Source organism: Podarcis raffonei, chromosome W, assembly GCF_027172205.1.
Source record: "Podarcis raffonei isolate rPodRaf1 chromosome W, rPodRaf1.pri, whole genome shotgun sequence".
Lineage (NCBI taxonomy): Eukaryota > Metazoa > Chordata > Lepidosauria > Squamata > Lacertidae > Podarcis > Podarcis raffonei.
In genome coordinates this window covers 25,538,165-25,551,273 of record NC_070620.1, presented here as the reverse complement: position 1 = coordinate 25,551,273, position 13,109 = coordinate 25,538,165, and positions in this window count along the sequence as shown.

The following is a 13,109-nucleotide window of genomic DNA, read 5'->3' as shown; positions in this document are numbered from 1 at the left end:
CAAAATTGGAGAGAATGCTTTTGCTGTTAGGTCCTGGTTGTGTTCTTTCCACAGGGGCATTCAGCTGGCTACTGTGAGAACAAGATGCTGGACTAGATGGGTCTCTGGTCTGATCCAGCAAGGCTCTTATGTTCTTGTGGTTTTTGTGCCAAGCAATGTAAACAAAGGCTCACAAGTACTGTGTGAGATCTTCTGGCAAGCTGAGGACGGAGAATGATGGGGACTGTAGCCCCAGATCAGTAGCATGGAAAATACTGTAGTGGTTCCATGGTGGAGCAGTCTTTAGTACTGGGTAGTACCTCATCTTTGTTGATAGTCAGAGCCCCTAAGACTGTTCCCAGTGGTGGACCTTGGCATCTCAAATTTCAGTGGCACCCTGCGTGATGTCAAAATCTGGTGCCCCCCACATCTTGCCTTCCATTGGCTGTCATAGTTGTTGTGCCTGCTGCAGCATGCTAGAAACTCTCGTGTCCGGTGCAACCACACTCCCCTAGATCCATCTTTTCTGTTCCTGCATGGTTTGTAGCAACAGGGTTCTGGCACCACTTGAATTAAAGTGGATACAATTCCATTTTGAAGTTTACTTCATAAGGTTATTTCTTTTGTGGGTGAGAGGCCCCATTTCAACTGAGGATGAGAGTCACTTTGGGATTTGTGCCATGGTTCTGTTTTCTGTTGAAAATAGAGCAGCTCTGAGTCAGCAATCTTTCCTCCCCTTGGTTGGAGTGGGAATAATATGATGGTGATGATGACGATGTATACCCCACCCACCTGGCAGGGTTTCCCCTGGAAAGCAGCTGGTGCTGCTCTTACTTTGCTCCACATCTTCCCTCACCTTTGGGAGAGAAGCAAAGCAGCTGCTTGGCCACAAGAACCCACCCTTTGTGTCACTTGGTCTGACCCTGTTCTTCAAAGCTCAGAAGGAGAAACACATAGCCAGCTGTAATTCTGCAATATGCTTTCCTCGCTATCTAGTTGTTTTCTAGTGTCTAATAGCCAACAAGATCTAAAATTGATAGCAGCATATACAGTGAGGGGGGAAAGTATTTGATCCCCTGCTAAATTTGCCCGTTTGCCCTCTGACAAAGAAATGACCAGTCCATAATTTTAATGGTAGGTTTATTGTAGCTGTGAGAGACACAATAACAACAGGAAAACCCCCAGAAACCCAGAAGACAAAAGTCAGAGATTGATGTGCATTATAATGAGTGAAATAAGAATTTGATCCCTTTGCAAAAGATGACTTAGCACTTGGTGGCAAAACCCTTGTTGGCAGTTACAAAGGTCAGATGTTTCTTGTTGGTGGCCACCAGATTTGTTACAAGTGCTGTTCGACTAAGCATCTGTGGAAGTCCTGTCCGGAGGGGGCTGCTTCCGAAGGTCATTTGCACCATCAACAGCAGCAAAAGAAGCAAGAGGCAGCAGACGGTGCACCTCGTGACTGCAGTGGACGAGAGTTCCGAAGATGAGCAGCAAATCACTTGGGTCATCAATTCAGGCAGTTCCAGACACCTGATTGCTTCAAAGGTGTTTTTTGCCAAGAAGGCCTCTTCGCCGCGAAAACAGGTCGTGTTGGCAGACGGGAGGAAGTCCAACGTGAAATCGGAGGGATCTGTCTTCGTACCCTGTCTGCACACACAGCTGGACAATGTACTGTGCATTCCCTCGCTGCAGAGCAACCTGATGTCTGTCTCTTGTCTGGTGAATTCTGGGTTTTATGTTCTTTTCAAAGACGCATGTTGTGAAATCCAGAGGGACGGAGTAACATTGGAGAGGGCTCTAGCAGACTGCCTGTTCTGCTGGAAGGGTGAGCTCTTTCACCTGCGATTAGCCTCTTAATCTGATTGGGCGTGACGTCTGGCCATTCTGTCAGTTCTGATAACTGAGCATAGTAAACTTGTGGGGGTGGGTCAGGACAGGGGCCATATAATTCTGTAAAATATGTCACCCAATCCTTTCCTTGGACAGATGCTTCTAACGAGTAGCCCAGCCCATTTGTGCCTTGGGCAACCAGATGCCAAAATTTCCGTGAGTCCTTTTGAAGTGCTGCATCTCCCAATTCTTTCCACTGTTGTTCATAATATATTTGTTTCTTGCTTTCAAGTAATAATTTATAATTGTTTCGTAACTGGGCTACCTCAGCTTGTAGAGCAAGATTGTGCTTATCTTGTTTTAACTTCAGTTTTCTAAGTACCCTAGCTAGGTATTTTTTGCTATTCTGACATTCCTTATCAAACCAAGTCTGTCTCTTAAACTTTTTGTTTTTTATCACACTAGCTGTGGTCATCAGTGGGCGCATTCGGTTGATTATATTCTCATAAAGTCCAATTATGTTTCCTGTTTCTAACAACATTTCCCCCTTTAATAAAGCAAACTCATGGGAATCCAGGATCTGAATTATTTTTTCTTGGACCTGTGCATTCCATTTTAACCTTCTATTTCCAAGTATGAGATATTCTGTTTCATCCAATAATTTAGGAAAGGCAGGAGAAAAGAATGATGTCAGAGATAACTCAAGTGGAAAGTGGTCACTTTCAGCTCTGGGAATTATCCTGAAGGTATCTCGGTTAACTGGCACATTATTAGATGTTAGGATATAATCTATGGTGCTAGTAAATCCTCTGGGGGAGATAAAAGTAAAATCTTGATCCCCTTGACCGTGCCCTGATAGGAATATTCGTCACTACACATTTGCTTCTGCACATGACTGTGGCATGATGGGAAGCTTTGCTTCTAAGCTTTGCTTCTGTACATGATGCTACACAAACCGTTCTTAAGACATTCCCTCATCGTCCCAGAATGTTCAGTTCAGTTCAGTTTGAGTTCATGAAAACATTACACTCTGACCTGTTCTTAATGCATAGTTGACCACATCTATTGGAATGTAATTGTTTAAGTCTTGATATATTAATCACTAGTTAGGAGGTTTTCATGCCTGTCTAGTTCTGTGCTCCCTTTCCCAGCCTTTAATCTATTGGTGATTAATGCCTATATGTAATCTTTGCTTTGTACTTGTGTTAACCAATCAGCAACCAGCACATACGTGGCAATGCATGTAATATTCAATAAAAGAGACTCCTCGAGACTTGCTCGAGAGGTGCCTCCCAGATGACACTTGCTACTCATCTGTCGCTTATTTCAACCCAACATCTGGTGACCCCGACGTGATTGCCAGATCCCTTACGCAGCCGGCCCCTGTACTTCACTCGACTGGAAAAGTCTCAGCGCGCTACTTCGTGAGTATGGGGGGGGGGACTGACAAAGTTCCAAAAGGAGCACGCCAAAGAATTGCTCCATCTTGTTAAACAGCGGGTGGCGGGTGCTCATATTTCTTTAAAAGAAATTGAACGACTGCTTTGTGAGATTGCTTGCCAATGCCCCTGGTACCCAGAGGCAGGCTCTTTGGGGATAGAGGCTTGGCAAAAGATCGGAAAAACCCTCTTCGCAGAACCGAGGGCTCCGATTCATTGTCTGCTCACTTGGCAGAAATGTGCAGGTGCCGTTGCTAAATTAGGACCTCAGGCACCTCCTTCGGCCCCTGCCCTTTTAGCCACTGCAGACAATCCCCCACCTTACCCAAAGCTTTTGCCTCCTTCGCAACCCTGCCAACCCCTCCCTACGCCTCAACCGCCTCAGCCCACATCCTCCCCCCCATCCCTCCTTCGCCTGCCACAGCCCCTACAGGACCTGTGCGCGACGCGCTTTCTCTGGCTAGGCAGAAAGGGCTCCTTTCCTTAGAGGAAGAATCTGAATGGGCTGGTGAAATGCCATCTGCTTTCCCTATCACCTATACAAACCCAGGAACTGCTCAACAGCAGGTACTGAATGAATGAATGAATGAATGAATAAGTTTATTACGGTCATAGACCAGAAGAGAAAAAAAAAAAAAAAAAAAAAAAACCAACATAAAGACAACAATAGTTTACGAGGGAATGATGGTGTCAATTAAAAGTTGTAAAATTATACATAAAAACAGTGCACATATGCACACACACCCACACACACGCACATATATACTCATATATGCACTACCATATATGTGTAGACTTAAAAAGAAAAAAGAAAAAAAAAAAGGGGGGGGGGGCTTGTCCAAGAGTCAGATCTTTTACTTTTTTACAACTAATGCCCTCCGCTTGATCGCGGCCGCAGAAAACTTGGCCACTTTCAGTGTTACTTCTGGGTTTTTATCTCCTAGAAGGATTTTCAGCCGCTGGGATTCAGATCGACCTGGAAATTTCTGGACGATAGGAGAGATAAACAGTGACCTGATATCCCCGTAAAGGTCGCAGTGTAACAACACATGTGAAGCCGTTTCCACCTCCTTCAGACCACATGGGCAACCTCGTTCGGCATAGGGTGTGCCCTCGTATCTGCCCTTTAGTAAGGCAGATGGCAGTACATCAAATCTGGTAAGGGTAAACGCCCGCCTATATTTTGCGATTTGTAGATCCAGCAAATATGGGGTTAAATTAAACCCTTTTTCATAATCTTGGATAGCTGGATATTTATCTATCTTGCTCATATGGTCCTGAAGCTCTACATCTCCTATTCGCTGGCTCACCATCATTTTAGCCTTTTCAAAACCTGCGGCTATAAGTTCTTGTGGGGAAAGCCCCAGGCCCTTCAATTTTTCATAAAGCGACAATCTCCATTTAGACTGGAACGGGTCTAATAAAGTCAATGGAGCCACTCCCACTGGGAAAAATATGAGTTTTAGCCAGAAGTGAATCTTCAGGATCCATATCCTGGCATTAATAGGGAGTTGACCTACCTCCAGCCTAATGGCAGTGTTGGAGACACAGGTAGGTAACCCTAGTAGGGAGCGGTAAAATTTAGTTTGTACAGATTCCAGGGACTTGAGTTTTTGACAATTAAATATCTGGGTGCCATACATCAGTTGTGGAAGTATTTTTGCAACAAAGACCTGGGAGGCGGCAGGAACATATTGACCTCCTTTTCTGTAAAAGAATCTTATGATAGCTCTAAAAGATCTTTGCGCATTGACAATGGAATTCTTAATCTGATGGCACCAAGATCCCTTCTCATCAAAAATTATTCCAAGATATCTAAAAGATGTTACTTGCTCAATAGGTTGGTTATTAATTTTCCATTTATGTCGGAGTTTTCTCTTGGGGAACACCATAATTTTTGATTTAGTATAATTTATTATTAGGTGTTCAGCTTCGCAATACTCTGTAAGAGCTCGTAGAAGTTTTCTTAGACCCACACAAGAGAAGGAAATAAGTGCCGCATCATCTGCGTACAAAAGGACTGGTATTGGTATATTGTTTAGGTTTGGGGAATGAGTACTTGCTTCCTCCATCTTTCCGACTAAGGAGTTTATATAAAAGTTGAATAGAATGGGGGCAAGAACACAGCCTTGCTTGACACCATGGAAACTTTGGATTTCCTTTGATAGGTTCCCATAACGATCACATCTAACACGGATCCGAGTATTTTCATGTAGTCTACGGATAAGAAGCAAAAGACGTCTATCGATGTTTGTGGCATTTAATTTTTCCCAAAGTCTATGCCGGGGTATCGAATCGAAAGCTGATTTGAAATCTATGAAGGCTACATAGAGAGAGCCTCCTTTCTTTGAGGTGTATTTCTCCACTAGATGTTGCAATACCAGTCCTTGGTCTAGAGTTGATCTATGTGCCCTGAAACCAGCCTGGGCTTCCTTTAGGATGTGCTCCTGTTCCAGCCAGTCCGCAAACTTTTCACGTAAGTGAGTTGCATAAAGTTTGCTAATGATGCTTAAGAGACTGATTGGTCTGTAATTGGCTGGATCAAGTTTACAGCCTTTCTTGAATATGGGAACGATGATTGCCAATCCCCAGTCCTCTGGTATTATTGCTGTTTGATCTATGCTGGTGAAAAGGGTGGCAAGGACTGGGGCCCACCAGTCAATATTGGCTTTGAGAAGCTCAGGAGAAATATTATCTGCTCCCGGGGCTTTTCTATGTACGAGACGCTTCCTTATTCTGTAATGAGAGAATTAAGGAAAGCCATTACCGATTCTGGCTTGAAATCCTCTTATGTGATAGGGATGCTGGAGGGAACAGCAAATGGTTATACAATGCTACCTCGAGACTGGAAAGATCTGATGCGCATGCTTTTGTCCCCGGCTCAGTATGTAGTTTTTGAAAGTGAATTTAAACATAGCGCATCAGCCCTGTCTGATCCACAGCATTCAGCCAATCAACTTTATGGCGCTGGTCCGTATGATAGTATAACAGCCCAGGCGACGCTGACACCTTTACATTTCAGTCGCACCGCGACCTGTGTACAACGCGCCTTTCGGAAAGTCCCTGTCTCAGGGCAACCGCTGAACTCCTTTGTTAATATTAAGCAACAACATTCAGAGCCCTACCATCAATTTATAGATAGATTGAAAGAATCAGTCACTAGGCAGATTGATAACACCACAGCTCAAAATGAATTGATGAAAAAATTGGCTTTTGAAAATGCAAACACCAATTGCAAAAAGGCTTTACAGTCAATCATACATCGCATTAAATATGACCTGGCCGACATGATTCAAGCCTGTACAGATGTTGGCAGCCAGAGTCATGCAATGTCCTTGCTCACCAGCGCAATCCAGGCTAGCAACAAGCCTACGGGCAATTGCTTCAATTGCAAACGCCCAGGTCATTTTGATAAACAATGCAGAGCCCCTGGTGGGGGAGCAAACAGGAATGGTGATGCCAATAAGGCTAAGCCTTCCAAAAAATGCCCGAAATGCGGAAAAGGCTATCATTGGGCTAATCAATGCAGGAGTCCAGGAAACTCCATAGGGGCCCCGCTCTCGGGCCAGGACAAATAGAGAGCTCTCCGCCTTTAGTTTCCGCTGCTGAAAAATTTTCTAAAAATACACCTTCTGAATTTGCTATTGATTTGATCAATCAAGAGACCAAAGACGCTGTTTTACCTGGTGAAATTGTGCTTATGCCCACCCACTTGGCGGGCCCTCTACCACCCAAGGTCGCAGGCTTAATTCTGCCCAAATTCTCTGCGGCCAAAGAAGGAATCCAGGTTATTCCAGGAGTCCTAGATCCTGACTATGTGGGCACAATCATGGTTCAACTTTGGAGCCATATGCCCATGCAGTTAAAAAAGGGTGAGTCCTGGGCGCATCTGGTGGTGCTCCCTTCTCATCCTACTGCTTCTATTATGGATAGTAATTTGCACGAGCTCTCTTCTTTCCCTCCACAGCTGTTAGCTGTAATCCAGAGGACTGGTGAAAAGAAAATTCTTCGTAAGTATAAAATCAATGGCAAAGTTCTGGAAGGCTTGATTGACACGGGCGCAGACATTTCTGTAATTTCCAGTAGTTGCTGGGACCCCACGTGGCCCCTTGAGTCTGCCTCTGCAGTTTGGGGTGTGGGTGGACCTCAAACCTCTTCCAAAAGCGCACAGTGGCTGCCTGTTTCTCTGCCTGATAGCTCTGAAACCATTGCATACATCCAGCCCTGTGTGCTGAAAATCCACCTCAATCTGTGGGGCAGAGACTTACTACAACAATTAGAAGCTACCATTCAATTTAATGAGTAAGCTTGCACTTCCCCTCAACTGGAAATCCACCACTCCCGTATGGGTAGAACAATGGCCCATAACGGGGGAAAAGCTACTTGCTTTAAAACAATTGGTGCATGAACAATTATTGGCAGACCATATAGAGTCTTCAGTTAGCCCCTATAATACCCCCATCTTCGTCATAAAAAAGAAGAGTGGGAAATGGAGATTTCTCCAGGATTTAAGGAAAATTAATGAAATCCTTGAACCCATGGGGCCCTTGCAGTGTGGTCTGCCTAATCCAAATGTAATCCCTCATTCCTATCAATTGGCTATCATAGATTTGCAAGATTGCTTCTTTTCCATTCCCTTACAGGAGAAGGATCGTAAATTCTTTGCTTTTACTGTTCCTTTGCTGAATAACAGCCAGCCCACGGAACGATATCAATGGAAAGTCCTGCCACAAGGAATGTTGAATTCCCCTACCATGTGCCAATATTATGTGAATCAAGCCCTCCAGCCTTTCCGTTTGAAGTATCCACACCTCTTAGTTATCATTACATGGATGATTTATTAATTACTGCCCCCCACCTTCCCCCTCAATGGAAACATGATATGGTAACCTGTTTGTCAAATTATGGTTTGAAAATTGCTCCCGAAAAGGTACAGGAATCCTCTCCTTTTCATTATTTGGGACACAAAATGATAGCTAGCTATTCTATTCCTATAGTCCCTGAGCTTCATGTTCCAAAAACTATGAAATATGTCCAGCTACAACAATTGCTGGGCAATATCAATTGGATAAGACCATATTTTAAAATCCCTCTTGAAGTTTTACGGCCGCTTTTTTCAGCCTTAAAAGGCCATCAATCTCCTGGTGAGCAAATCACCTTGACCTCCTGTTGCCCAGTTAACTGTTGCCCAGTTAAAGGAAATCATGCGTCTCCACTGGGTTGATCGAGCAATTCTTAATGTTTTGCCCGATGTAGTCATAATGACAGATTCTGTCCAACCTTTTGCGGCCCTTATTCAGTTAGGCCCATCAAAAGTTCATATTATAGAATGGCTATATTTACATCATACGCCAAAGAACACGGTGACTCCCTTAGTGGAACTTCTTGCTCAGCTCATCAGCAAGGGATGCCGTCGATGCAAAAGCCTCTTTGGCACCGATTGTCACAAAATTATTGTGCCCATGCCTTTGGAGCAATGGGAAACTGTTCTTTCCGCTAGCATAGATTTGCAGTGCGCTTTAGCTGATTTTGTCGGCCTGGTGGATTGCCATATCCCCGCCGATCCTCGCCTGCAAATGAGCAGACAATTTTCCCTATCTTTCTCTTCCATACTGTCTCCTGTCCCTTTGGACGCCCTGACTGTTTTCACTGACGGAGCCCCCTCCAGGGGGGTGGTTGCTTGGCAACAAAATGAGGAATGGCACAGCCTCTACACTCTCCCACAAAAGTCTGCTCAGCGTTCTGAGTTAGCAGCTGCTGTTAAAGCTCTGCATCATTTTTCCTCGCAGCCAATTAATTTAGTAGTGGACAGTCTTTATGTTGCAAATGTCATAACTCGTTTACAGGGCAGCTATGTAAGTCCCTTATTGGATGACAATTTATTGAGCCTTTTCCTGTCCTTACAATTGCTTCTCTCTAATCGTTCCCACCCACTATTTGTGGTACACATTCGCTCTCACCAACCTTTCCCAGGCTTTATCACTGATGGCAATGCAAAAGCAGATTCTTTGCTTAGGGCTTTGCATGTTTCCCCTATTGAAAGTCATGCTTTTCATCATCAGAATGTGAAAGCCCTTAGCCGCCAGTTCCAAATTCCGTTGGACGCGGCGCGTGCAATTATCCAGCAATGCCCTCAATGCTCTAATCAGATTGGCCACCCCAGCCCTGGTGTTAATCCCCGTGGGCTGGAATCCAACCAGCTGTGGCAAATGGATGTAACTCACTTCGCCCCTTTTTCCCCTTGGAAGTTCATACATGTTTGCATTGATACGTTTTCTGGCTTTATTTGGGCCACCCCTCAAAGGGGAGAACAGGTTAAACATGTTTGCAATCATCTTGTTCGTACCATGTCAGTCATGGGCAAACCTCATTCTTTGAAAACTGACAATGCCCCAGTGTACTGCGCAAAAACCTTTGCCCAGTTCTGTGAAACTTGGAATATTCACCACTTATTTGGCATCCCCTACAATTCTCAAGGCCAAGCGATTGTTGAACGTGCCAATCGCACCTTAAAAACTGCTTTGATTCAACAGGAAAAGAAGGCCGGAGTTCCAGCCTCACTTTCAGAAAAGGAAGGCTGGCTGGCTAGTGTGCTTTTTACTCTCAATCATTTGAATGTTTCCATACAGGATCATCAATCCTATACTCGCCTTCAGAAACATTTCCAGCAAAAGGAGATTCTTCCAGCCCCACTGGTCTGTTATAAAATATTGCCCTGCAACGCATGGAGTGAACCAGTAAAACTGATTACCTGGGGAAAAGGTTACGCTGCAGTTTCTACTCCACAGGGTGCTCGCTGGGTTCCCGCATGCTGCGTCCTAGTTAGGAGGTTTTCATGCCTGTCTAGTTCTGTGCTCCCTTTCCCAGCCTTTAATCTATTGGTGATTAATGCCTATATGTAATCTTTGATTTGTACTTGTGTTAACCAATCAGCAACCAGCACATACGTGGCAATGCATGTAATATTCAATAAAAGAGACTCCTCGAGACTTGCTCGAGAGGTGCCTCCCAGATGACACTTGCTACTCGTCTGTTGCTTATTTCAACCCAACATCTGCCCATTGCATAACAAAAGGTTATGCTTTATTTTAAGTTCACAAAGATATTTCCCAGCGCGATTAGAGGTGGTGTCCATTGCTGCCCTCTGACAGATTTCAGGTTCGTCCTCCAAGTTTAGACCAGATAATATTGTATTTTGTGGGGAAACAAGGCCGATCCGGGCATTGAAGTCACCTCCCAAGACAAGCCGAGGGTTAGGTGACAGAGAGTCTATACTTTCGAGTAGTTGGTCAAGTTTATCCCAATATTATCTCAGTTCCCCACAAGACTTTACTGAAGGTATATACACACAGATGCAATAAGTATTTCTCAGAAGACTATCAGAAAGGGACAACACTAAAAAATTAGGGGTGGTCAACGAGGGACACTGTTGAATTGATACATTAAGAGAGGTTGACACCAGCACCGCCAGCCCCCCACTAGGCCTTCCATACTTTACAGTTTTAAGAGCTGGTTGAGTGTAACTTGTAAAACCCTGTAGTTCAACCATAGTGCCCTCTTTTGCCCAGGTTTCTTGAAGAAAGATGATATCATGTGTTTGTAGATAAGAACAGAAATCACTGTCTTGGATCTTGTTCATCCACCCTGTTACATTCCATGAGAGAAGTTTAATTGTTTTACAGTTATTTACTCTTAGTCAATTGTTAGCCAATGTACTCTCAGAGTTTACCAGTTTTTGAGGCAACAGAGTATTGCTAATCCAGATGTTCGATTATTTCAGTCGTAGTACATAAAGTGCTCACATTTGTAATCACTGGGCCTTTTCTTTGCAAATTGTTTGCCAATGAGGATTTCTTGGGTGTGTTTCCTGACTCCTCCTCTTCTAAATATCTCATCTTTGTCCAATACTCCGGTGGTTCTATAGTTATCATTCTGTTGTGGCCATTGGGTCTATTATCAATCTCTGCCTCCGGTTCTTTAATCTCTTTCAATGTCTGGCTCATAAGATCAAGCCTCTTGATAACTGTTTGTTGCTCTTCCTGAGGGAGATTCCTAAAGGAGCTGAGAAAATCCTCTTCCAAAGGATTTACAGAGTGCTCAGATTCCTGAAGATGATTGTCTAGAGGAATCAGCTGTTCCTTTTGGCTCACCTGGTTATTTTGATGTTGGGCATGATCCTGAGAATTCAACTCAGGCATGTCTGTTTCCTCCCCACCTGTCAAGTTTTTTTGTGATGTCATTACTTCCATTGGGGATCCAGGCTTTAGTTTTGTGAGCCTCTCTGAAGCACCAGTCCTCATCTTACATAAGGGTGCAACAATAGAATTGCGAAATACCCGGGTTGGAAAAACTCCTCTGCTTGACAATCTGAATTTCAGCTTGTGAATCAGTGAGGGCAGTCTAGTAGAAGAAAAAGTTAACGTAATTTTTTGGCTTTGATTTGTGGTATTCAAGAGTTCAGTCCTAACGAGGTCGATCTCTGTAAGTCCAATGCCAAGTAAGTCTGATAAATGTCGTTTGGAATGCTGGGCACCTTTCCAGCTAGGAGTTTGATCTGGCCTTCCACAAATTGTCATGCAGATCTTTTTTGGTTGGAAGATTAAATAAGAAGAGTTTGTTTTAAGAGCCTCTGCACGTTCTATGTTGAGCTTAGGGGTCTGCTCTTGTTGTCGCCAATTTCCTTTGGTACTATGGTGTTCTGTTGATGCCTGCTTGGTATTAACTAATAAACTGTGGACTTCTTTGGATAATTGGGTTATTTGAGAGGCAATACCTCTAATTTGCTGGAAGATATGTTCAACCGTTCTTGCAATTAGAGTTAATTGGGTGCTCTCCCTATTTGTTATTCCTTCCTCTCTGAGGAGCACAGGATCAATTTGCCCCATTGCTATATCCAGTTCCACGCTCTCACCTTGAATACTCTCCCCACACTCACAATCATCTCCAAGAGGAGAAAACCGGTTTTTTGTTGGAACTATAAAAGCAGATTTGTTAAAAAAGTCCTCTATTTTAGATTGTTTGGGAACCGGTGAGAGAGCTACATCCTCTGGGTCCCTGTGGCGTTTACTAGCAGGCATAGCGTCACCGTGGGGAGTAAACAAGGAGAGGTTTCACCAACCAAAAAAGAGAGAAAAAATAGAAAGTGCTCAGTTTGTTCAATTTAAGAGCTTCTCTGTGTGGAGACTGCCAGGAGTTTCAGGAACAAAGTATAGAAGGGAGTTGGCGGTTAATAGCTAGCAGCTGGCGGCCTGCCCAGGATGCTTCACAGAACTTGCCCAAGATGTTTCTCATAGCACAGACAAGAAGGTGCTGTTAGAATCTCAGTAAGTTAAAAAGTAGAGAAGTAAAAAAGGAAAAATTACTTCCCTGGGTGGCAGTCAATGCTAATTACAGTCCTGTTATCTGCGGAGCTCCGAAGCCTGCTTGCTAAGCCGTCGCCATCTTGGACCCAAAATCGGGACTTTCCAAGCAGAGCTTGCTGCCAGCTTGTAAACAGCTCATAGACTTTTGGATTTTCCAGCTTGTAGCTGAAAGCTGAAGCTTGGAATCAAGATGGATGCCAAGAAAGGGGCAGGTTTACCTTATCCACCTCCCCTGACTAATGACAATTATTCCTCATGGTCTGTGAAAATGAAAGCCATGCTTCAGAGTCAGAGGGTGTTTGGAGTGATTGAAAATCCAATCCCAGCTGCACCCACACCAGCTTGGAATTTTCAGAATGTGAAAGCCAGGTCGGCTATGATTCTGTGTGTCTCAGATGAGCAGCTCGTGCATATAGCAGATATGCAACACACGCGCGAAATTTGGCAAACGCTGCAAAGAATCCATCGAAGGGATGCTGCAGGTACTGCGCTGTTG